The sequence below is a fragment of the Theropithecus gelada genome, chromosome 4 (assembly GCF_003255815.1).
Source record: "Theropithecus gelada isolate Dixy chromosome 4, Tgel_1.0, whole genome shotgun sequence".
Lineage (NCBI taxonomy): Eukaryota > Metazoa > Chordata > Mammalia > Primates > Cercopithecidae > Theropithecus > Theropithecus gelada.
Genome location: NC_037671.1, coordinates 33,612,594 through 33,639,844, shown reverse-complemented (window position 1 = coordinate 33,639,844; position 27,251 = coordinate 33,612,594). Strand labels below are relative to the sequence as shown.

Sequence of the window (27,251 nt, the reverse complement as noted above, 5' to 3'; positions counted from 1 at the left end):
CCATTCTCTAAAGTTTTCCCAAGACAAGACAGCAGGTTGATCTAACTTCAGTAACTATTTTAAAATATTTGAGGAACAATCAACACTAACTTTATGCTAATTTCAAACATATTTGAAAAAAGGAAAAAACATTTGCAGTTACATTTGATGAGATCTGTGTAAACTTTAAGATCTGAAAAGAACTCTACAACAAATAAGAATTTATAGACACATAACTCTTTTTTTTTTCTTTTTTCTTTTTATTATACTCTAAGTTCTGGGGTACATATGCACAACGTGCAGGTTTGCTACATAGGTATACATGTGCCATGTTGGTTTGCTGCACTCATCAACTTGTCATTTACATTAGATATTTCTCCTAATGTTATCCCTCCCCGAGTCCCCCATCCCCAACAGGCCCCCCGGTGTGTGATATTCCCCCGCCCTGTGTACAAGTGTTCTCATTGTTGAATTCCCACCTATGAGTGAGAACATGCGGTGTTTGGTTTTCTGTCCTTCTGATAGTTTGCTGAGAATGATGGTTTCCAGCTTCATCCATGTCCCTGCAAAAAGGAGCTGGTACCATTCCTTCTGAAACTATTCCAATCACTAGAAAAAGAGGGAATCCTCCCTAACTCGTTTTATAAGGCCAGCATCATCCTGATTCCAAAGCCTGGCAGACCACATCCAGCAGCACATCAAAAAGATTATCCACCATGATCAAGTAGGCTTCATCCCTGGGATGCAAGGCTGGTTCAACATTCACAAATCAATAAATGTAATCCAGCATATAAACAGAACCAAAGAAAAAAGCCGCATGATTATTTCAATAAATACAGAAAAGGCCTGTGACAAAATTCAGCAGCCCTTCATGCTAAAAACTCTCAATAAATTAGGTACTGATGGGATGTATGTCAAAATAATAAGAGCTGTTTATGACAAACCCACAGCCAATACCATGCTGAATGGGCAAAAACTGAAAGCATTCCCTTTGAAAACTGCACAAGACAGGGAAACCCTCTCTCACCACTTCTAGTCAACATAGCATTGGCAGTTCTGGCCAGGGCCATCAGGCAGGAGAGAAAAATAAAGGGTATTCAATTAGGAAAAAAGGAAGTCAAACTGCCTCTGTTTGCAGGTGACATGGTTGTGTTTGAGAAAACCCCATCGTCTCAGCCCAAATTCTCCTTAAGCTGATAAGCAACTTCAGCAAAGACTCAGGATACAAAATCAATGTGCAAAAATCACAAGCTTCTTATATACCAATAACAGACAAACAGAGAGCCAAAGCATGAGTGAACTCCCATTCACAATTTCTTCAAAGAGAATAAAATACCTAGGAATCCAATTGACAAGGGATGTGAAGGACCTCTTCAAGGAGAACTACCAACCACTGCTCAACTAAATAAAAGAGGACACAAACAAATGGAAGAACATTCCATGCTCATAGAACCAATATCATGAAAATGGCCATACTGCCCAAGGTAGTTTATAGATTCAATGCCATCCTCATCAAGCTACCGATGACTTTCTTCACAGAACTGGAAAAAACTACTTTAAAGTTCATATGGAACCAAAAAAGAGCCCACATTGCCAAGACAATGCTAAGCCAAAAGAACAAAGCTGGAGGCATCACGCTACCTGACTTCAAACTATATTACAAGGCTACAGTAACCAAAACAACATGGTACTGGTACCAAAACAGATATATAGACCAATGGAACAGAGCAGAGGGCTCAGAAATAACACCACACATCTACAATAGTCTAATCTTTGGCAAACCTGACAAAAACAAGAAATGGGGAAAGAATTCCCGATTTAATAAATGGTGCTGGAAAAACTGGCTAGCCATCTGCAGAAAGCTGAAACTAGATCCCCCTCTTACACCTTACACAAAAATTAATTCAAGATAGATTAAAGACTTAAATGTTAGCCCTAAAACCATAAAAACCCTAGAAGAAAACCTAGGCAATACCTTTCAGGACATAGGCATGGGCAAGGACTTCATGTCTAAAACACCAAAAGCAATGGTAACAAAAGCTAAACTGACAAATGGGATCTAGTTAAACTAAAGATCTTCTGCACAGCAAAAGAAACTACCATCAGAGTGAACAGGCAACCTGCAGAATGGGAGAAAATTTCTGCAATTTACTCATCTGACAAAGGGTTAATATCCAGAATTTACGAAGAACTCAAACAAACTTACAACAACAACAAAAAAAAACCATCAAAAAGTGGGCGAAGGATATGAATAGACACTTCTCAAAAGAAGACATTTATGCAACCAATAGACACATGAAAAAATGCTCATCATCACTGGCCATCAGAGAAACGCAAATCAAAACCGCAATGAGATACCATCTCACACCAGTGATCCTGACCTTGTGATCCACCTGCCTTGGCCTCTCAAAGTGCTGGGATTACAGGCATGAGCCACCACGCCCAGCCACAATGTATTATTTTTTATAAAGGAATTATTTTAACAGGTTTACTAAAGCATAATTTATACACTACAAAATTTACTCATTGTATATATAAAATTTAGTGATTTCAGTAAATTAATAGATTTGTACAATTATCACAACAATCCAGTTTTATAACATTTCTGTCACGTTCAAAATTTCTCTATTTATAGCTAATTTCCACTGACACTCCAAGTCTTATGCACCCAGTGATCTGCTTTTGTGTCTATAATTTAACTCTTCTAGGTATTTTAAGTAAATGAAATTATACAACATGTAATCTTTTGTGTCCAATTTCCTTCACTTAGTTAACATTATTGAAGTTCACCAGTTTTGTAGAATGAATCATCATTTTGTTTCCTTTCTTTTCATTCCTTTTTATTCATGTTGTCTTTTTTCATTTGTGTAAATATATAAGGCACAAGTATAGTTTTGTTTCCTGCATTGATTGCATAGTGGTGAAGTCGGTGTTTCTACAGTATCCATCACCCAAATCACATGCATTGTACCCATTAAGTAATGTCTCATCATCCGGAGTGCAAGGGTTGAAACTTGCCTTGGCAAAACTACCTTCATGTTCATAGTATCTCCCCTGCCAGATAAGTCTGTTTTTCTTCCCTTTTATTGTTGAATGATATTGCTTTGCATGGATGTAGTACCATTTTGTTTATCCATTTACTAGTTGACAGACATTTGGATTGTTTTCAGTTTGGGCCTGCTGTGGCTAACGCTGTTCTTGAACGCATATCTTTGTGAGGACATATGTTTTTATGTCTCTTAGGTAGATTCTAAGGAGTGAAATTGATGGGTCATATGGCAAAGTATGTTAAACTTTTTAGGAAATTGCTGAATTTCCAGGTATTTGTAAAATTATACATTCCCACCAGTGCCACATAAGGGTTTAGAAAGTCTGCTTATCTTCAAACATAATTATAATGTTGATGATACTATTAGAAATAATATCTGTCAGCCAAACGCGGTGGTTCACGCCTGTAGTCCCAGCACTTTGGGAGGCCGAGGCAAGTAGATCACGAGGTCAGGAGTTCGAGACCAGCCTGCCCAATATAGTGACACTCTCTCTCTACTAAAAATGTAAAAATTAGCCAGACATGGTGGCACACACCTGCAATCCCAGCTACTCGGCAGGGTCAGGCAGGAGAATCACTTGAACCCAGGAGTCGAAGGTTGTGGGGAGCTGGGATTGCACCACTGTACTTCAGCCTGGACAGCAAAGCAAGACCCCATCTCAAAAAAGAAAAATAAATAAATAAATAACATCTGTCTTGTTAATTTTGTATTTTCTCTTTATGTTTCAATTTTTATTTATCCAGGATCTATTTAGTGAAAGAAATGAGTTTGGAATACAACTTACCAAAAACTGAAACAAAATCTCAATTCTTTCTAATTCTAGACTCTGTTTTACTAGCGTATTTAATGAAAAAAAAATCGGTAACAAATGGTTTTCAAAAAATAAATGTATAGTGTGTTTTAAAATAGCACCTTGTAGAGCTAGTCATTCCTTATTCTGCTTTTTTTCAAAAATTTCCCTAGAAAATATATTTACCTCATAAAATAACATGTCAGTATACTTAATTGAGTTCTAAAAACAATCCTTTTTGCTTGCTTTTTTAATTGTAATTGAATTAATGGCTGACATTTAATACTCAATGTATGCATATTATATATATATATATATTTATGCTTTTAAAGTATATATATTTTTAAATACACATATAATAAATATTTATGTATTTAAAAAGACCCAAAAACCCTGAATTGAGGATGCCTATCAGGAATCTCTAGGCCTCCATGTGGAAATTAACTACAAATACTAACAACCTAATAGTACCCTAATCTTTCCTTTCCCTACCCTGAAATCAATCTCTCCTACTCCATCCACCATTTCTTTATTTTTAAAAATACAGGATTTTACTCCATTTCTTCCCATGTGCATCAGGCCCACTCTGCAAAGGTTGAATCCTGGCTTGTCTGAGCCTCTGTGATCCCACGGTCATTCCAATGTGCGAGAAAGTGGATACTGGGAACACTCTAGAAACAGTTTAGTTGATCCTTATGAAGACACATAGGAAAAAGTCATATCCTTTTTCTGCCTTTGGGAGTTGTTGTGAAACAATAAGAAACCTAAAGCTGCTGCGGGGGTCCTCCTACCACCTCAGGAAAGCGGACGTGCTGTGTGTGACAGGGATGAGCTGTGAAGTTCCAGGATCACTGCTGATGCCCGTGGCCTCCTGAGTTGAGGAACCCTGGAGATGCCCAGCCTTGGATCTATCGGCAATGTGAGATAACGGGTTAAAGGAAAGAAAAGTCCACTAGATGGGATTTCCTGCTATTCACAACAGAAGCATCTTCATTCAAATATTCATCCCACACATTTCAGTTCTACCTTAGAATTCCACACCACAAGTCTCATATAAAATGAGACAAATCATTTCCTAAACTTAGGGAACAAAGCAAATTTGTTGCGACTCTGGGATCAAACAGAACAGACATAATTATCAGCTTAATATATTCCTATAGGATTTATATTCTTATAGGATTTATACATACATGCAGTACCGTGTATGTACAGTAACATATAACTAAGAACAAAATATGCATAAACATTTAATTTGATTGAAAATAACAGTTGTCTCTGACAGTAGAGAAATTATGCTCAAATGATTATTACTTTGAAGTAAACTTTTGAATTGATTATGTACTTTCAGATTTAACATATTTGATGTTGACTCTCAGATAGAAGACAATGGAGAACCCTCCGTCTTCTAAAGTTGCCTTTCTCTGAAATCTGTACAAGTCCTTTGATAATACTATATTATTGAAGTCTCTGGAATGAAAAACTATATACTAATTTAAAGGTATAGATTCAGAATATTGTAGGCGGGGTTAAGAAAAGTTCTGATGGACTTGCTGGCTGGTTTCTCATCTCATGTTTGTTGAGTTTTTTTCGGTTGTTATAGTCTGTTCTCAGTTTTTATGCACTGCCTTCTTGAATGTTAGGTTTACTTTTTTAATTGACAAATAAAAATTGTATAGTGTATTTATGTTGTACGAAGTATGAAGTATGAAGTTTTGATACATGCCTATAGTGTTGGATGTCTAAACCAAGCTATTTAACATGTGCATTTACCTCACCCGCTTATTATATACACATGAAAACCATTATTCTATTGGGAAATAATCTTCCCTTTTTCTTATTTCCAGTCCTTGCAGCCAAATGGACCAGATGATTTTTAACTCCATGTTTGAGAAACATTTCATAATGTAATGTATTTGTGGCACAAGGGGAGTACAGATGCACATGAGGCAGGAAAGTTTAGTTAAAGGGAAGCACAAAAGTTGAATATGAGGCGCTGCCATCAAGGCTGTGGGGCTTCAGGCCAAGAACAGGAGCTGAGGAAGCCACGAGGAAGGACATTTTCTGCAGAGTCGCTGAACCAGTAGCAATCTGGTCCTGAGAAAGCTCTTGCGGAAGAATAAGAGAGGTTCAAAAGAGGGACAGCCTCTCCTGCCTGGCAGGAGTGACTGCTTCTCCAGGAGGTACCAGTGTTTCTAGAAGCTATTACAGGGCTACCCCCAGTGAACCATGCTGATGGAGATGAGAACATGGAGCAAACGAAAATAGGATGTGGGAAAGGAGAAACCTGACACTCAGGGATTAGCACCCCTTCTTGGTGGGTGAGAAATGTATGAAGTCAGAAAGCTGCTCACTCCATTCCACTGTGAGAGGGCTCATCACGCTTGAGTTCTCCACTCGGCAGGTGTAAAACTCTCCACTCCGAGGAACTGTTTCCAGCATCACCAGGGTCTGGAAGGTCCAGTCTCCATTGTGGATCAGGCCTGTGGACACCACCCCAGCCTTCTCTTCCTGGCCGTTCCAGAACCACCTGACTTCAATGCTGCCTGGATAGAAACCATTCACAGAGCAGACCAGGAGATTGTGGTGCTGCAGAGGCTGGGTCTTTGAAGGATACACAGTCACCTTAGGTTGGACTAGGAGAAAAAAAAGGTAGAGAGAATGAATCAGGAAGTTAGAGTCTCCTTGTTTGACTGTTTGTCTGCTTCTCTGTAAACCCAGGGTCTGACCTTGACCAGGCTTCCAGCACAGCTGGCCATGTGACCTCACAGCATCATCAGTCTGGAATTTAATCTTGATAGTGTGGACCTATTTGATTTGAGAGATGTTATAAAAATTGTATTTGTTTCTTCATAGCTTGAAATTGGCATGCATTGTCAAAGCGTTTACAAATCTTTGAAAGTACAGCGTGTAGTAATTAAAATTGATTTCTGAGCCAGGTTGCCTGGTTCAAATCCAAGGTCTGCCTTTTACTGGTTGATCCTGGAAGAGTTTTTTGATTCTTTTGGGTCTCATCTTTCCCACGTATCATGTAGGTTAATTATACTAATTTACCTCTTGGGGTTATATGAGGATTAATTTACATAAAATATATAAAACAATGACTGAAGATAGCCATCAATTTATGAGGTCAGAAGCTTCTCACTCCATTCCACTGTAAAATGGCTCATCACACTTGGGTGCTCCACTTGGCACCTATTTATCATCCTCTTACACCTTGAGAGAAGAATATGCTTTAAAACAATGTGGATAGATAAAGGGACAGAGTTGGGTACATGCAGAAACCGAGTATGGATTTTTAGGAATACTGCCGCCATGCACTCACACCTTAGAACACCACAGAAATGGTTCTGACCCGGGAACGTGGGACAGACAGAAATGATTCTCCAAATCTTTATATTCCTAGAAAATCCTGAGATTTAGGAATTAAGGAACGTCATTTTAGTTTTGAAAGTTCTTATATTTACATTTAGGTGATCAATGCATCTCCTGTGCCAAACAAGCAGAAATGATTCTCCAATTCTTTTTTTTTTTTTTTTTTTTTTTGAGATGGAGTCTTGCTCTGTTGCCCAGGCTGGAATGCAGTGGTGCCATCTTGGCTTACTGCAACCTCTGCCTCCCGATTCAAGAGATTCTCCTGCTGCAGTCACCGGAGTAGCTGGAACTACAGGCGCGTACCACCATGCCTGGCTAATTTTTTTGTTTTTAGTAGAGATGGGGTTTCACCGTGTTAGACAGGATAGTCTCCATCTCCTGACCTCGTCGTCCATCCTCCTCGGCCTCCCAAAGTGCTGGGATTACAGGCGTGAGCCACCACGCCCGGCCGATTCTCCAAATCTTTCTCCTAGAAAGGCATGAGTCCTAAAGCAGCGAGAAGGATTAAGGAAAGCCACTTTAATTTTGAAAGTTCTTGTATTTACACTTAGCTAATCAATGCATCTCCCGTGCAAAACAAACATAACTATTATTAGACCTATCATTGTGAACTGAGTTTTTTTTTCATAAGGACGTTTGGATCAAGGCAGGGTCTGGGACTCATTACTTGGGGTGCTTATGCCCAGGAAAATCCCTGACACTAGCAGACTCTCAATGATACAATTTTTTGTGAGAAGGAAGGAGAAACCTGGAGACAACAATACCACAACATGGTAGATTTAAGATTGATTGTAAATCATTAATAAAAATTTGCAATATATTTTATTAAATAAAAATGTTCAGGCCAGGTGCAGTGGTGCAAGCCTGTAATCCCAGCACTTGGGAGGCCAAGGTCAGGAGTTTAGTCTGAGAACAGCCTGACCAACCTGGTGAAACCCCGTCTCTACTAAAAATAGAAAAATTAGTCGAGCTTGGTGGTGCCTGTCTGTAATCCCAGCTACTCAGGAGACAGAGGCAGGAGAATCGCTTGAACCCAGGAGGTGGAGGTTGCAGTGAGCCGAGATCACGCCACTGCACTCCAGCCTGGGCAATAGAGTAAGATTCTGTCTCAAAAAACAATGTGTTAAAACTTTAATTCAAAAAGTTAGTTTCACAATCATTTCAGCTATGTAAAAATATACACACTAAGAAAACAAACAAAAAAAGAAATTTACACCTACATAAGCTTCAGAATTGCCTCAGAGGTCTCCTCCGTTCTCCTGGAAGTTAATGTAATGCTTTTGCAAACAAACACCATGCACTTTTATTTCAGAGATTACATGAAGGGTGTGTGCCAGGGACAGTCTGGAACTGGCCTCCTCACATTATCCCGAAACTTCCATACCCCTCAGCTCTCCTCCCCTAAACCTTCACCCCCAACCACATACACCTTACACTTCCCTTCCCTGCATCTCTAAGGATCCAGGACAATCAAGGTCTCCTCTCTGTCCAGCCACCTGCTCCCACCTCCCATGTCACCTCCCCACAGAGGCTTCCAAGGATAAGAAGAAGCCGGCTGCTGTCTCCCCTCCCACAATGGCCACACAGACACAGACAAATCCACATTCTACAGACACCTGTGCTCTCAGAACTGCTTGCTCGGGATTGAGAGGACTCTAGGGTCACAGATGGCTCTCTGTCTCTCTCTCTCTCTCACACACACACACACACACACACACACACACACTCTCAGATTTCCAGCTCACTGGGACTCAGGCCCCGCCCCCTGTCGCTCTCACCTCTTCGGTGCTCTGTGAAGCTCTCAAAAACCCCGTAATTGTATCTGCAGTAGGTGGCCACCTAGTCCCGCTTCTCCTCCAGGATGCCGTTCTGGCTGTTCCAGTTCTCCGCGACAGGCCGCCCCAGTTCCAGTTCTCCGCGACAGGCCGCCCCAGTTCCAGTTCTCCGCGACAGGCCGCCCCAGTTCCGTCACCGCTTGGAACTCCCCCAGGTCGCTGTGGAAGCGCAGGTTCTCCTCCCGTTTATGGATGTATCTGTTCAGGTACTGCACCCGCTCAGTCCCATTGAAGATATGACACTCACACTTAGCCTGCTCCAAGAAACCTGCTGTGGGGACACGAACGATCCAGTCACAGGGATGGCCTCTGAGGAAGACACTGACACCGATGCCGCCATCCAGGGCTCCCTGGGGTGCAGGCCCTGGGAACCTTGATCCGCCCCACCTGCAACCCTGACCACCTACAGCCCAGGGGCTCATCCTCTGTCTTCCCGAGGCGTCCGGGGTTTGGGAGACCAGGTGGGAAAACTACCACTGATTCCAAGGCTTTTGGGATCCCCTCCCTGCCTCCAGCCTGTTCTGGAGACCTCCAAGCAGGAGCGGGAGGAGGATCTGCCAAGCACCGCAGCCCGCGCCGCCTTCTCCTGGGAGCCTCCACCCCAAAGACACTCTCTGCTCCTTCTCTCATCCCACACGCTTTACCCCTCCTTAAACAGCACCCATGGCCTTCATCCTGTGAACACTTCCTTAGTGCTGACCTTGTGCCTGCCTGCGCTGCCTCTAGGAATCCAAACAAGGGAAAACAGACCTCTCCACTCTGCTAGGGGAGATTAAAGAGCAGTGAAAGCGATGGCCAAAAACCAAACACACAAGAGCTTAGACAGGAATGAGAAATATCAGAAGTGTGGAGTTCTAGAACATAGAATAATAGGATGATCTCAATTACATTAGGGTGCCAGAGAAGGACCCTCTGAAGAGTGACAGTTCAGATGGGACTTGACAGGTTAAGCAGGTGTGAGCCAGGGGCAGAGTGGAGCCTGTGTGTGTTTGGACAAAATGAGGGAGACACATTTCAGGTTTAGGAAATCCCATAGACAAAAGCTTGAATTGATGAACTTCTTCAAGAAACTAGAACAAAGTTCACTAAAGCAGAGAGGCTGAGGGGAAGGAGGGTAAAAGATGAGCCTGGAGAAATCACAAGAAGCCAGGTATTTAAGAGTCTCGTGGATGGCGTTAGGATTTTGGATTTATACTAAAGACAATGGGAAAGTATCAAAGAGTTTTAAGGAGAATAAAACCATGATCCCTGTAAATGTCCACAAACCTTCCTTTGCATTTCTAAATCCACAAAGCTCAGAAATTCAGTTAAAAGAAATTTGTTCCCAAAACTCATTTGTCAAATCTCATCTGATAAGGGTAAGTGGTCAAAGGTGTCTCAGAGCTCTCATTGGTGACATGTGCTTCTGTAGTTTCAATACATATAAACATACATACATATACGTGTGGAAATATACACATATGTAAAACACTTTGCATGTATGTTTGATGTTTTGTCTTTATGTTTTATTGAAGTGTGAAAATGACAAAATTCACTTAAAATAATCCTGTGGGTAAAAGTGAAATGAATAAATAGGAGCATTTTACATTGTGAATAATATCAAAAGTAGAATCACTGCAGATATCTGAGTCATGTTAGTGAAAAATAATTGCAGCAGCATCACTATTTGTGACTTACAAGGGCAAACTGTTGAAAGTTAATAGAGATAGTGATGACCAACAACTCATGAAAATGTTGAAAAATATTGCATAAGGCAAAAAATAAATATGAAGGTATTGATCTTGCATTGACTAAATTGCCATGGTCCCTGTGGGACTGAACCAAGGAGGATGAACAGGGGAATAAAGACAAAAGACAGAAGAGTATATTTGGAAGAAGGGGTCAGGGGGCACCTTGCTCTTAGTGAACAAGGACCCTGAGGTTTGAGCTCCCTTCATATTTACTGAAAAGAGATAGCGAGAAGAGTGTGTGTGTCAGTCTGCTGCTTGATCCAGAGCAGGTTTGCAAGACTGCATTCCTCGAATAATAGGCTCTAGATGTCCCAGTACATAACCTCAAGGAATCCAGCATCAGGGAGTGATTGCCCTCAGCAAACCTTCTGGGGCCGGCACAGAAGCAAGTTTGCTCACATTCTGTATTCGTGATAAACAGTTTGCTGTTTGACCATATAGCCTCTGGGGAATGTTGAGTTGGTCATGATTCTCCAGCCTCCGGCTCTCTACGTTTCCCTCTTTCTGTTCATGTATTAATTGAAAGAATGTAAGGCCAGGTTGGGCAGCTCTCATTTTCTGACTGGTGGTCCATTCAATTTTACAGACTGAACAGAAGACAGAGACAAAACAACATTATTCCCAGAATTACATGTGAGATGTTAAGGTAGTGTTTTAGGTAGGTCCAAGGATTGAGGTTCTCCAAGCTTTGCTGGAATTCAGTCCAGGCTTATAAAGAAAGCTGAAATTCTTGAGTTTGCTTATTTAAGTCAAGAATTTTGTTTTGTAATTCACCAATATCAAAGGTGATGTCAGATGTGAAAGTTCCCTGCAAATGGACTTTCACAAGGTCCCATGGATACTCACTTTGGTTACATTCTGAGTTGGTTACACAAATATGAGTGTGATTAAAATGACAGTGCAATTGCTGCAACTGTAAGCTTTGTACTTGTTCTCCTAACCATAGAACCGTGGATTTCAACATTACCACTTCAGTTTTTAACTCAGTGTTAATTTTATTCTGAAGTAGCCATGCCTGGTCGGCCATACGCTTCCAGTTCTCCATGTAATAAGCTGTTTGAATAGAACTGTGCAAAGCTACAGAGGACATCACAACAGAAGTTATTAGTGTGACCAAGGAAACAAGAGCAAAAATTATCATGCCTAAGGCTGTATGGGCACGATGAGTAAGCTGAGTTAGAAAACATTTCACATAATACAAAGCAGGTGTGGCAGTCCAAGGCTTGGACAGACTAACAGGAGTTCATAGTCAAGGGACACGACCCAAAATTATCAAGGTAGAGATATTATGTATTTGCAAAGTGCTATGCTTAATGCAGTGATATAACTGGCAAGATTTACAGGTGAAAACACAAACCGTAAATTGAGTGGTGATATTCCCTACAAATGTAACATTAAAACTGTGTTGCTTACTATTGCTGTTATTGGATAATATCCCAACCCAGATGCTGCCATTCATAAATGGGAGTGCTGCCTTCCATAACATCTCTTGCATTGGTCCTTTCCTCCCTAGATAATGCCCCTGAGGAAGAGGCAGGCTAAAGCCTGCTCCATGCCAAGCAATCTGGGCAGCAGAATGGGATTGGAGCCTGGTGTGGTACAAGAAGAAGGATTATGAGCTTGCCACCAACGCCAGCGAAGTTTGTGCCATGATTTCTGATTATTAGCTTTTCCATCTAGTTGACCTTTAGGTCCCCAATCCACAATATCTCCAGTTAACATAGATTATTTTTAGCCAGTGGGCCAAGACACTGGGTCCACAGAGGGGGATAGGAACTATTGAAGGGAATCCATTCCATATGGTCAGTACAATTAGGGCGACTGGCCCGGGAATGGTCAGTTAGCACACCAGTTACATTAATAGAACCAAGACTTAACAAGTACATGATTTTTCCATAGTGACTCAACCATGTTTGAGCTTGAATTGTAAGACAACTATGGCTGAGCGATGTCTTTGCGGTGATACACAAAGGGGTCCTTCCAGTGGAGCGGTATAATTGATGACATTGTTCTGAGAGTCCAACTGTTCTATGTTAGGGGGAGTTAGGGGTCCTGGAGTCCACGCTCCCTGATCATGATAGATCTCAGGGGGAGTGTCACTCCAGGGTATAGGCCGTACTGCTGGGGGATTGGGAATATATGCCCAATATATTTTTGCCTCTGCACAAGGAAAACATACCACACAAGACATTAGGGCTATCATAGCCAAAAACGTGGAATCAGGAGTTTTTGCCTGTCCCTGATGCTCCAGTAGTTTCTTAGCTTCCTGCATGGTTTTCCTGAGTTGCCCCCAGTTTATGGGGGTTGATGTTGTTGTGACTCTGATTAGCCTTCTCTCTGTCTTCGCACTCAGGCTCAGCTGACTCACGGCTCGTAATGGAGGGACCGGGCCAATTGTTGACCACCCTGGGCTCCTCCAGTCTCCTGTTCCATGGTCGCACGCACCTTTAAGGCACCCACATGGTTTGTCCATCTCCTGTAAAAACACAAGCATACCCTAATCCCCATGTCAGCAAATCCACCGGACTTTTCCATTGTGCTTTTTCTGGAGATTTCCATAACACTTTCGGAAAACCTCTCCTCTTTTTCTCTAATAGTGGCCAATGTCTTCCTGCTGCAGTCTTACCATCCATACCAGCAGTCAAAAAATTTAAAGTAAATAAGGCTAAATGTAACTTTGATTGCTGTGGTAACTTGTCTCCTACTCCTCTTTTTTGTCTTTCCAATATGCATTATAATGTTTGATGTGCCTGCTCTATAGTGTCTTGTCCTCTAGGATTATAAGGAATTCCTGTTTTATGGGTTATAGCCCAAAGCTGTAGGAAATTTTGAAAAGCATGACTAGTATAAGCAGGTCCATTGTCAGTTTTTAATTGTTTAGGTATCCCCATATGAGCAAATGACGACAGACAATGTTGCCGCACAAGACCAGCTGTCTCACCTGTTTGATGTGCAGCATGTAGCATATGTGAATAAGTGTCTATAGGCACATGAAGCTTACCAAAGGCTGCTATGTGTGTAATATTCATTTGCCAAATTTCATTTGGAGCCAAGCCTCGTGGATTACATCCTTCTACAGGTGTGGCTCCAGGGACATGCTGGCAAGTAGGACAGGCTTCTATTATAGACCTACCTTGGCTGTGAGACAAGCAAAACATATGAGTAAGGGCAGAGGTGTTTTGATGCAGTAATACAAGAGAGGGTTGAGCTTGCTGAAACACAGAACCAATCAATGTATCTGCTCTATCATTACCTAGAGATAGTGCTCCAGGTAGTTGTGTGTGAGAGCAAGTATGAGAAACACAAAAAGGAGCTGCATGAGAGTGAATAGTTTGTTGAAGTCTTAGGAACAATTAAGTAGTTCTGGTTCTAGAGTACTTTTAATTATAGCAGTTTCTATATGACTGGCTACATGTACAACATAAGATGAATCACAGCCAATGTTGATAAGATCTGAAGCTGTGAGCTATAAAACCTGAATGATGGTAATCAACTCTGAGCATTGAGCTGAAACCCAGGAGGTCACTATTGTTTGAATATGCTTGGGTCCATAAATAGCTGCACGACCTTGGGAAGAGCCATCAGTAAAATAGGTTTGTCCGCATGCAATAGGCTTGTGATGAGTATTCGCAGGAAGAATGAAAGAATAGACTTTTTAAAATTTTGTCTGAGGGATAGTGAAAGCAAAGGTTTTTGTGGCTGTAGCCGGGAGGCACGTTGTTGCTGAAACATCTGTTCTACAAGTTGTAACTCAGCTTCTGCCTCTTTGATCTGTTGCCGCGGGGAATTTAATGAAGAATTTCCTTGTAGGGTTTGATAAAGATGTGTAAGTTGATAAGTGGCAATACCTAGCATCCGGTGCAGCCAATTAATATCCCCTAACAACTGTTGAAAATCATTTAAAGTCTGTGACATGTCTTTATGGAGAACTACTGTTTGAGGCCGTACACTGCTTTCAGTAACAATATTGTCTGAGTAATGGTATGGCGAAGTTGTTTGTGCTTTTTCTGGAGCTATTTTGAGATTCCATTTAGTTAAAGCCTGCTTTGTTTCTCAGAATAACTGATGTAAGACTTGATCTGTAGGAGCAGCCAAAAGAATGTCATCCATAAAATGAATGATATAAGCAGTAGGAAACATATTTCAAGGCTCCTTTAATGCCTGTCCTACAAAATGCTGACATAGTGTACGACTGTTAAGCATGCCTTGGGGTGAAACTCTCCATTGATAGCAAGAAACAGGTTCTCTTTGATTAATAGAAGGCACAGGGAAGGCATATGGAGACTTATCTTTCTCATGTAATGGTATAGTGAAGAAACAATCCTTAAGATCTATTGCTGCAAGAGGCCAGTCTCTAGGAATGACCACTGGAGTTGGCACACCTTGCTGTAACGGACCCATTGGTTTAATTTTTGCATTAACAGCTCTCCAATCATGCAGCAGTCGCCATCTTCCAGACTTTTTTGGAATAACAATCACTGGTGAATTCCAGGGGTTAACTGAATTCTCTATAGTCCTGTGTCCAATTGTTCTTATACTAGTTGCTAAAGGTGCGTCAGCTTCTCCTGAGATAGGAGCCGTTGATCCACCCGTATGGGTTTGTCACTGGCCATTCTAATGATAAGGCAGAGGGTGGAGGAGAAATATCAATGACCCCCATCAGAAATCCTGACGTCCTGGCCCTTTTCTATCAGTTTTTCCAGTTATTTATATTGGGTTAGGTTTTCCTCTTAGGAATTTCCCTAAACCTTTCCCACTCTGATATCCCATGTCCTTCAACATTTTAAATCCTGGGTTATCAAACTTTTCATTTGTAAGACTCACATTCCAAGTTGTAAATAAGTCTCAATCCCATACATTGATTGCTATATTTGCAACACAAGGCTGAAGAGGACGTGACTGTCTATCCGGACCAAGACAAGGTAAAATCTCAGCACTCTGTTGAACACTTTTAGCTGTTCCTACTCCCAGTAGGGATGTGGAGGTTAGTCTGAGAGACCATACTGGGGGCCAGTCCTTAGTGTCTATTACTGACACATCGGCTTCTCTATCCATAAGCCATAAAATTTCTTTCCTTTAATTTGTACTACATAGGTGGGTCTATTAGAGGCTATGGGCTGGGATAGATAGATTTCCCATGTAATTGTGCTCCCAAACCCTTTATTTCCTCATTTATCCTTTCATGGAGAAGGGTGTAATTTGCAGGGAATAAGCAACAATTAAGCAATACATTCTCCCAGTTCAAAAATCCAAAGATCTTTTGACATTAAAACTATTTGAATTTCTACTTCATAATTGGAGTCAGCTACTCCAGGGACTACAGTGATGCCTTGCAAATTAAGGGTCTTTTGCCTAAAATTAGTCCCATGTATTCTGTTGGTAAATGTCCCCAAATGCCAGTGGGAACTTTGGTAGGTTTGTCTCCTCCAACGAATGTAGTTCTTTCTCTGGCGGGGAGATCGAATCCTGCGCTTCCTGGTGTTCCTGGGGTGAGGAACACCAGGAATCAATGTTTCTCCTGAGACCCATCCCTGAAGTGGGACTGTGGTCTGAACTGGAAATGCCCTCATTGTTTGAGGGGCTCGGGTCCAGGCCCCCTTCTAGATTCCTGACAGGGGGTGCTGTTTTGACGAAATTTTGAGCGGCATTGATTAGCCCAGTGATTTCCTTTGTTACAGCGGGGACAAACTCCTGGTGTTTTCTTCCGCTGGGTGGGGCACCACATTGTAAAGTCCTTTCTGTCCTGAGATCTTTTAAAAAACATCCAGCTTTTCTGTAATTATAACATTTTCCTATTTTAGGATTTGACCCTTGGCTCCTTTTAGATTTGTCAACTGCTAAAATAGCCATTGCCTGAGCTAATATTGTAGAGCGATGAAGCTCAGTTCCCACATCTTGACAAGCTCTGAGAAAATTTCCCAAGTTTTTTGTACACCTCACAGGTGCCAATGCACATTTACAATCTGTGTTTGCATTCTCAAAAGCTAGAGTTAAGGTTAGCATTTCTGCAGCAGTGGTGTGAGGAATCTGATGCTTCATTGCCTCTTGTAATCATGCAAGAAATTGTGCATAAGGTTCCTGCAACCTTTGCATGATGTGTAAAAAGGATTGTACTGGGACTCCCTCTTCTGGAATTGTGGCCCAGGTGCATTTAGCAGCCTGAGTACACTGCTGGTGTTTGGGAGTGTCGTTTGATGTTCCGGGTCGGAATAAGGGCCATTACCTAACAGCATGTCCTGTGTAATGTCTGTGTGTCCAGCCACACAATTCTGTGTAGCCTGGTTTGCATACATTCCTTGCCAATTTAAATTCCATGTCAGGAATGCACTAGGAGACAAACAAGAGTGAGCCAAATGCTTTAAATCAAAGGGTAGAAGGCACATAGCACCAAATACAGATTCTAGCAATCCTAAAGTGAATGGGCTCCGTACACCATTGTTTATCACACTCGTTTTAATTCCTTCAACAACTTAAACTCTAGTGGAGTGTGTTCATGAATAAGCTGCTATGGATTATTTGGATCAGGCCTTACAGAAATAGGAAAAGTGTAAGGTCCTAAGGGCTCTCCAGCTATGGCAGCAGAGTGTAAAATTCTCTGTATTGGGGTCTCTATTTCTGCTACTGAAGGAAGCAGTATAGATGTTTCTGCTTTTGGAGGAGGTGGTATAGGCCAATTTTTATCCTCCCTCTCCTGTTTTTTATTTTTGATTGAAGCTGTGGGTGGGACAACAGATTCTTTCAGATTTTTAGACTCAGAGCATCACTCCTGCTGTCCAGCAAAATCAGAAGGAGATAATGGCAGAAGGACAGTACGGACTAAACTCCAAGTGGAGAAAACAGAAGGATCAACTTTGAGACATTTCTGTGGAGCCCATTTTAATCCTTCTGCTCTGTCCCAATTTTCCATATCAAGAGTGCCTGTCTGTGGGAACTATGGGTTAAGCATAATAACCTCCTGCAGCACCTTAGTTAATGTCTAGATCTAACCTGAGCACCAGTTTATTTCAACAAAACTTTAAGCAACTGCACATAATGTTTTTCTTCAATAGACAAATTCTGCCCCATGTTACCCTGATTGAGAAAACTTCCTGTTCCCAGTACTTCTTTAAAGCACTGCTACCAGTACCTCTTTAGGGCCCTCATCAGTACCTCTTTAGGGCACTGACCTTATATCTCCTGCCAGCAGACTCATCCCGGGGTCCCCATTTGTCTTGTCAATTTCAGTTCCTCTGCCCCAGCAGACCTTCTTTGTTCACATCCTCATGTCCCTGTGTTTGGAAACCACTATGGTGTTGCCCTGTCACTGTTTGAATGCCACTATGCTGTGGACCCTGTTGGACTGCACAAAGGAGGATGAATGTGGGAATAAAGACAAAAGACAGAAGAGTATATTTGGAAGAAGGGGTCAGGGGGCACCTTGTTCTTAGTGAACAAGGAATCTGACCTTTCAGTTCCCTTCGTATTTATTGAAAAGAGATAGCGAGAAGGGGGTGTGTGTCAGTCTGCTGCTTGATCCAGAGCAGGCTTGCAAGACTGCATTCCTTGAACAACAAGCTCTAGATGTCCCAGTAGATAACCTCAAGGAGCCCCACGCCATGATTGCCCTCAGCAAACCTTCTGGCAGCTGGCACAGAGGAGAGTTTGCCTCTATTCTGTATTCATGATAAACAGTTTGTTGTTTGATCATATAGCCTCAGTGGAATGCTGACTTGGTCGCAATTCTCCAGCCTCCGGCTCTCCACACTAAATGGATTCAATAAGAAAGTGGTTGAATGTATGCAACTGTCTAGTTTTTTATAATGAAACAAGCAAAAGTGAAGCATAAAGAAGTGAATTGGGTGCTGAGTGTATAAAACATGTAAGTCTAGAATTTTCAGAAGGAGCACAGTGTTAACCAGTGCTCTCAGACTCAGCACTATTGACATTTTGGATCAGATAATTCATTGTTGGTGATGGAAGCTGTTGTGAACATTGTAGGTTCTCTAGCAGTGTTTCTGGCTTCTACTCATTAAATATCAGAAGAAATCCCTGTTGTGATCACCAAAAATTCCTTCAAACATTGCCACACGTTCCCCAAGGGAGATGGGAGGGAGGAGAGGGGTGGTGAACTATCACTGGGCAAGAATCATGGGTGTGAATCATCTGAAAAAATCTGTGTTGAACAAGCCACTATTAGTTATGGAGCAACTGAGAATTACTTTGAAAAATACCCGTTGAAACTCTTGGTCCTACATAAAATCAAAGTGTTGTAGAATTCTGGTCCCAATACAGTGCTATGTTTCCAGAAAATGAACTTGTTGAGAACCAAGATTTACTGATTTCCTTGCCTTACCAATCAATCACCAAATCATATTATTTATCTTTCATAGCACCTTCTTTCTTAATTTCTGTGCCACTGGTCCACTAATTATCTGTAGTAGTGAATCACAACCACAGCTATTTTATTCCCATTAAATGCCCCAACTAACTCATGTTTTTCAGTCTCCTACTCCTAACAATACTGGCAGGCATCAAATTTCCAGCCTTGGCCAGAGGTAGAACTCTCAATTTTGTAGTCAAGTTGCCTCAGAAAGGGAGAAACCAAAAAAACGACATTCTTATACAGACAGTTTACAAAACATGAGCAGGTCCCCAGACTTTGAGTACGACCTTCACAAAGCTTCCTTTGCCCTTTAGAAATGATGCAGAGAGGTGTGCACCCTGGATCAAAAATGTCTGTCTTTTTATCCTTAAATTATCTAAGCACTTTCTTTACAGAGGGAAAGTTAACAAATAAACATGTGTGAAGTTGCTGTCACTGTGGCTTGCATGATTAACACTGTAATCCATGCTCATGTGTCCCAGTTAGAGTTGAAAGGTTTAGCAAATAAAACCAGAGGATGCTCAGTTTAATTTGGATTTCCAATAAATTACAGTGTGTATCTGAAATTCAGATTTAACTAGGAACCTGTATTTTATTTGGCAACCCCAGGTCAGCTTCCTAGTCAACCCTCAGAACAAGGAGTGATTTAATACTTCCTTGTGTTCTTCAACACATGCCCAGGATAGATATAGAACTTTTAAAATGATAAATGCAAAATGAACGAAATTTCCTCCTATACATTGGAACTAGCAGCCCTTGCATTTCTGCTCCCGCTTCAAGAAACAACCTAGTACATATGAATATCAGAGATTTTTTCAGTAATTCAGGCACAAACTGGTCACTACTCACTAATGATGGACAAACTCTCAATCTCTAGAATCAGAAAATCTGAATGGAAACATGACCTCTTCTACTTGGGTCAATTTTTACCAACCATAAGCCTTTTTGTAATTAGTCAAATGCATTTAATAATAGCATCATCCTCACAGGATTATTTTTAAGCGTAAAATTAAATAATGACTCTTGTTAGCACAGAGCACATAATAAACACTCAAATATATTTCCATTTTAATTTTTATGATCCCTTTAACTGAAGCTCACATTATTTTTCCTGTTCCTTGATTCTAAAGCAATTAGTATCTTCATCATGATTTTGCAATTGTTTTCTGTTATTCTATTAGTTTCATAAAGAATTGTCATTGTGAAAACATAGGGCAGAAACACTGGTTTATGTCTAGTAATGCAGTATACCTGAACCTCACACAAAAGGCATCTGCTGACATAGGAGAAAGGGACTTTCTACATGCTCAGATTTAAACTGCAATCTGATTTCTAGCACTACATTTGGGATATTGGGTTTTACTTGTATCTTCTCAATTTTATATTCCAGAGATGTATATATTTTTAAACACCACAGATACAACAGGATCCTTATTGAAATCGCATACTGAAAATTACAGGCCTGGTACACAGTCACTGCAAAATGTTACATGGCATATATTGATGGAGACCAGATTCATTTCAATCATCACTTCATTCTCATGACCTAGAGTAATAACTGGTATATTCTACCTCACAAATAAATATGGTCTGTATGAAATACTGGCCGTGTGACATTTTGCATGAGCAGTCACCACTGCACACAGGGACCCTCTCGTATTTCCTTGCCACTAATGACTGAGCATCTCTGGTTCACAGGTCCTCCTCCTTCTCTTCAACCTCCTTAGCCCTTTCCTTTAGATCCAGCTGGCTCCCGGAACCCACAGCACAGACCTTCCCTGAAGCTCTCTACTCAAAACAGTCAACCTTAACCTCATCCTCACTTCTTCTACTTGCTCTTCAAATGGTCCAATCTATTTTCCATCCTGGATACTCCACTGACTGCAAGTATCAACTCCAGCAAACCCAGCACTTGCTCCTCTCTCACATTCTCACTTCACCCACTTAGTGATACTCATTGGCTTCTCCCCTCTTCTTGAAAAAAATCTTTTCCTTGACTTACATGCATTATGTTCTCTTGGTTTTTCTCCAGCATCCCTGGGGCTCCCCCTCAGTCCCGTTTGCTGGCCTATGCCACCTTCTTCTTTCTACACACATGCTATTACCCTGTGTATCCTCTTCCACTCCCTGGAATTTAACACATTCCACGTATTGATGCTGTCAGCATAAACACCTCCAGCCCTGGACTCACCATGAGTCTCTTAAATTCCATTGACCTTCTGATTGTTCCACATAAATGTCAATAAATCATTTCCAACCACCCACTTCAAATAATTTCCTCCCACAATTTTCCCTATCTCAATAAACAACACCACCATCCACTTATTTGTCAAGACAAAATCCTTAGGAATAAGCTTGATTGTTCTATCCCCTTAACAGTAATCCATTAACAAGCTGAGCAAAATGCATGCTGAGTCTGTCCACTTCATCTTTTTCACTGTCTACCACTAACGCACACCAGGAAGCCATGAGCCTGTTTTCCCTGAGGATTCCCTGCTGTGCTCCTAAATAGGCTTCCTGACCACCTGTGAACCCCAGCAATCCAATCCCCCACAGAGTAGCTAGAATTAGTTTAAAAATTTGAATATAAATTGACTCTCCTTGTAACCATCCAGTAGCTTCCCATATCTGTTTAAATAAAATTAAAATTTCTTACTATGAACATCAGGGCCTAATATGATGAGGCTCCTGACTTCCTCTCTGCATCCTACCTCATCTTCTGCCTCTCCATTTCCTTGCTTCCTCTATATCAGCCCCTCTAGCCTTCTTTCTGTCCCTGCACATAAATTCTGACACCAGGGTTTTCCCCCCATTGTGTCTCCCTGGAACATTCGACCCTTAGATCTTCACATGGCTGCCTACTTATTTTGTTGTCTCAGCTGAACGTCACTTTCTCAGGTAGAGCTGCCTAAGCATATGAACCAAAGTTGGGTGAATCCAATTCTGTCTTTCCACAAACCTGATGTCTTTTCTTCTGTGCACGATGACTCTCTGAAATTTTCTTCATTGTTAAATGATTATTGCATTATTGTCTATCTCCTCTATGATTGTGTAAACTTCCATGCGTAGGGAACAACCCACTCTATCTTACTCAAATAGAATGATTTGAACCAGAAGGGAGCCCAGAATACAGTAGCTGCTGATAAAAATAACTGTGGTTCATATGAATAAACCAGAGTTCTGGGAGCTGATCACTGTGCGGATCCTGGAAAGCAAGAAGGGGCTCCAGCTCCAGCACTTTTTCATTTTGAGGTCACATTAGACCCCTTCTCTTCCCTGTGAGAAATACATGCAAACTTCTTTCTCCTCCTTCTAGTTGGAAGAAGAATTCACAGATAAGGAAACAGTAATTTTTAATTTTTAATTTTTTTCTTTTTGGGACAGAGTCTAGCTTTGTTGTCAGGCTGGAGTGCAGTGGCGTGATCTGGGCTCACTGAGACCTCTGCCTCCCAGATTCAAGCGATTCTCTTGCCTCAGCCTCCTGAGTAGCTGGGATTACAGGAACCCGCCACCACGCCCAGCTGGTTTTTGCATTTTTAGTAAAGACGGGTTTCACCATGTTGCCCAGGATGGTCTTGATCTCCTGGCCTCGTGATCTACCCACCTCGGCCTCCGAAAGTGCTGGGATTACAGGCATGAGCTACTGCACCCAGCCAAGGAAACGGTAATTTTAAGAAAAAAGAAATTTTTTTATTAAGATTCAACTCTTTCTGGCTGGGCATGGTGGCTCACATCTGTAATGCTAGCATGTTGGGAGGCAGGAGGATCACTTGAGCCCAGGAGTTTAAGACCAGCCTGGGCAATATGGTAAAATGCAGTCTCTATCAAAATTACAGTAATTAGCTGAGTGTGGTTGCCTGCCTGTAGTCCCAGCTACTCCGGAGGCTGAGGAGGGAGGATCACTTGAGCTTTGGCGGCAGAGGTTGCAGTGAGCCTCTACCACATCACTGCACTACAGTCTGGGTGACAGAGCCAGGCCCTGTCTCAAAAAAAGAATAAATTATCTCTTGTGATGAACCTCATAGTGCTCTGGGTCTTTGTAAGCTTTAAGGATTTCAGGAAATAATGACAACAAAGCTGGGGAAAAATAGAGAGAAACTGGAGGAAGAGGTAAGCAGACATGGCTAATTAAGAAAAGCCGAGGGCATGATGGGTGAACCTATAACATTTAGGACAAGACCTGAGTAAGACAATGTGTTTTCAAGACTTGCTCATTGACTTTCAGCCCTATGAGATGTGAACAATGTCCACATTGTTTCAGTAACTCCACTCAGAGTATATAGTTTGAACCTTAGCAAATTTCTGATATTTGACTATTTTTGACTTACAAAACAGAATTTCATATAATTTATCCTACATTCATTGAATCTCTTCTTGTGGAGTCTAGTTAGAGCATGTAGGAGATGTAGGAGAAGCCAGTATAGAAAGGTTAAAAAAGATTCATAATAAACACTATCCTGGGCCAGGTTTTCAGAGGATGCCTTAAGTTCTTTAGGCATCAAAGAACACCCCATAGATATTCTTTGTCTGTAGGGTGATGCCAAGTACTAAATATCTCGGCTTCAGCTCCAGGGATTTTTCTCCATAAGAAAGAAAGAGCACTAAGTATGACTTTTGTCAAAAAACCTACATACGCTACAGGGAAACAGGCTTTATAAACATTGGAGTTCAGAAAGAAAAGAAAGGAGGTAATGGTGAGGCCACTGGGTCCATCCTTACATACGAGGAAGAGGGGCCAACACCAAAGTTCCTGTGGAGGACATAACCCAGGATCATCTAGGAGAGACCCTTTGAATTCCCTTGACTGCCACAAAATTTTCAGTAAAAACCTCCTTTTGTCTGAAATAAGTCAACATAATAAAGGGAAGTGCAGTATTGGGAATTTATTTTAGCATCCTTATTTTTAAATCGTCTAAAGACCCTGACGACATGTGATGCAAAGGTTGTATTGGTGGAGATTTGAGAAGAAATGACCTGTACAAAGGCCCCTTACACAGTCTCATGGAGAGGGAAGTAGCCAAGCTCCTTTTGTGGAGGAAATAATTTGGGATCCACATGATAAAGATGGGCAATTCCTGTTGAAAACGTCACAAATTCTTAAGGGACATGGCCTGGGCACAGTGACAAATTTAGCACCTTACTTTACCCACCTTATAGTAGCTCAGCTCCCACAGTGTGCACTTTCGTCAGGTGTCCCCAGCCAAAGCTAGTGGGGAGCTCAGCACCATCAGTGTCACTGTCAGAGGTGCCATGCAGGAGCCTCCAGGGAGCCTCAGACACACCATGCTGGAGAACAGGACAGGGCCAGGTGCCAGGGTGGCAGGCAAGTCTTGCATTCACGGAGAACTATGACCTCCCTGTACTCACATCCCAAACAGAGGGAGTAAGTTACTAATTTCTTTGCTCCTGACTTGGGTAATCTCGTGTTGGAGAACCAATCAGCATTTGAGTTCAGTATCATCATCAGTTGTTGCTCAGAGATACAGTATGAAGGTCCTCTTCTGAAACAATTTCCTTCTTTAAATGATTGTTTTAATTTAGTACTTGGAAGGTTTGACCCAGTTGCATGTAAAACACTTTAATTGGGTCTTTATTGTGAGCCAGCTCTGTGCTGGTCAGTGATGTGTTCACAGGTTGGAGCCTTGTAAGAGCATTCATTTCCCACTTGACAATAGAAGTGTTTGCAGCAGTGACTGTGTTTAGGAGTAAATGAGATGGAGGGAACATGGTTGAAAATCAGGACACCTTTCATCTGGTGCTCACTGCACCATATCTTAATGTTGGAGATTTGGGAAAATTACTTCATGTCTCACAGTTGATATGAAGGCACTGTGATCTTTCGGGTCTTTCAATACTGGAAAATGCTGTGTTTCTGTGGACACCTCAAGTAGCAACAGCCCCTGGGTACCTGATGATATGATAGAATGACAGCTGTTGACTGGAGAATGTAATCTGTACCTATTCCCAGGTAGGGATGTCTTTAATCAGTTAAAGGAAATGGAAAGTTTGTTAACAATTTAATCTGAGTAAAAAGGTTTTTTTTTCAAGTTTGTCTCCTGACGCTGCCCCCAAGTTTAGTGGCACCTCCAGAACACACACATACAAGGGGTTTGCAGGGGCCACCTATGTGCAATGGAGGGTCTGAAGGTGCCTTTGTATAGCACTTACCCTAACAATGTGATNATGTGCAATGGAGGGTCTGAAGGTGCCTTTGTATAGCACTTACCCTAACAATGTGATAAGGTCAACTGTGCAATCCAAGTATTCAGGGGGCTGAGAGATCGATCAAGGACTCAAAAGTCAGTTGTTGACAAAACAACTCTGTTTTAAAATAATTAATATTTTATGTGAAGAGTGTTCAATCCCTCATTCCTGGTTCCCATTAGGATTTCCTCATTTGATTGAGGCTATGGCCCTTTACTATTACGCTTCTTTTTTTTTATCATAAGGGAAGACATAAGAAGACTTTGCTAACTAATATGTTACAGAATGTTCAGGAAAGAGAACCCTAGGGAAAATCTATGAAACATATCAGTTGATGTAATTTTGTAATTTTAAACATGTAATTCTACATTTAGATAATTATTATGCTTTATATTAATATAAATGTGACATCAAAGATTCAGAATGGACTTCAAAGTACCACTATAAGTATGAAGCTCTGCATTAATCCATACTGTGCCACAGTTCGGATAGACACTCATTCCTTATGTGCCTTAGTGTTTCCAGAAGCAGGATTCTCACCGTGCTGCAATAAAAATGAGCATTTTACTTTGTACTCAGAATTGTACTAAAAGCTTTCTGTACTTCATATTCATATTTAATTCTCACAACAGCTCAGTAAAATAAACACCCTTTTCATGCTTCCAGGTGGAGAGACTAAAACGATGGAGATAAAACAACTTTTGCAAAGATACACTAGTAAATAGTACACTATAGAGTGAACCAAATTATACACCCCTCAGGCTCAGCCACTAGATCACACTCCTTCAGAAAGAAGGAGAAAAGAAAGAGAAGAAGAAAAAAAGAAACAAATTGTGCAAAAAAGAAACTAACTGTGATGGTAGTAATCTAGGAAAGCCAGCTAAGGTTCACCTTAGTATTTCAGGATAAAAGGGTGGTGATGCTGGCAGTGGTGAGCTGTCCAGAGTGGCCGGTTGCAGAGGGAAGTTGCAAGCGGTGGCAGCATGAGCCACTGTGGGAGCAGTGGCCGTGGTGGGATCCTTGTGCCCCATGTCCCCTGTGCCTCGCGTCACTGAGGCAGCCGACTACACTGTGGGGACCCTTGAGCAGCCGGCGGGACCGCCCCCAGGTCCAGAGCCTTCACCACTCCTGCGTTGCTGTGTTGTGGGGAGGGCATGGAGCTAGGGCCACCCTTCAGTGGCCCGGGGTGGGACGTGGGAGTGGCCTCACTTTGAGGACCCGGCCAGCGGCAAGGCCACTGTCTCACCCTGCCGAGAGCGCCCAGTTCCCGCGCCTCAGGAAGAGGCTCTGCCTGAGGCCACCCAGAGTTTTGTCCCCGCGGAGAGCCTGATGCTCCTGACAGCCAGGCCCGGGCTGTGATCTGTTCCTCAAGGTGCCTCCCCCGCCCCATCCAGGCGAGAGGGAGCCCCGGGCACCCTGAGTGCTAGGAGAATAACTTGCAGAGACATCACCCTTGCCCCACATGCTGGCCTGGGCCCAGCGAGGGGAGCTACCCACCCCAGGCTGCCAAAAGGTGTGACAGGCGCTACCTGCAGGCTCCAAGGAATGGGTTGGAAGCCCCGCCCTCCCGGCCCTCCCCGCAGTCAGCGGGATCCAGGCCTCTCTACACTCCACGCCCTCAAGGCTGAGAAGGTCCCCCTGTCCGTGCAGGCTTGGGGGTGTCTGCTCCCACTTTCTGGCCTCTCCCTTGGCCTCACCGGGTCCCGTGTACCCACTCTGACCTCAGAGTAGAGTTGGGGCAAAGCTCCAGTGCTGACACAGACTGGCTGGGTGTGTGCACACTCAGGGCAGTGTTGACACACCAGCCTTTTGCCACCTCAGTGACAGGGAAGCCAAGAGGAGATGGGCATGTAGTATTTGCAGAAAGTTTCTTATAGGGAGCATATCGATGGGTCATTATTTTTCAGTCTGACATTTGTCTTTCTACAC

The 27,251-nt window shown here is 42.1% G+C and overlaps 2 pseudogenes; both read right to left on the bottom strand.

Moving 5' to 3' along the window:
• LOC112622559 overlaps nucleotides 1-24,413 on the bottom strand; it is a 55,076-nt pseudogene extending 30,663 nt beyond the window's left edge.
• On the bottom strand, nucleotides 2,900-3,048 carry LOC112624036 (annotated as a pseudogene).
• Nucleotides 24,414-27,251: the final 2,838 nt, after the last annotated feature.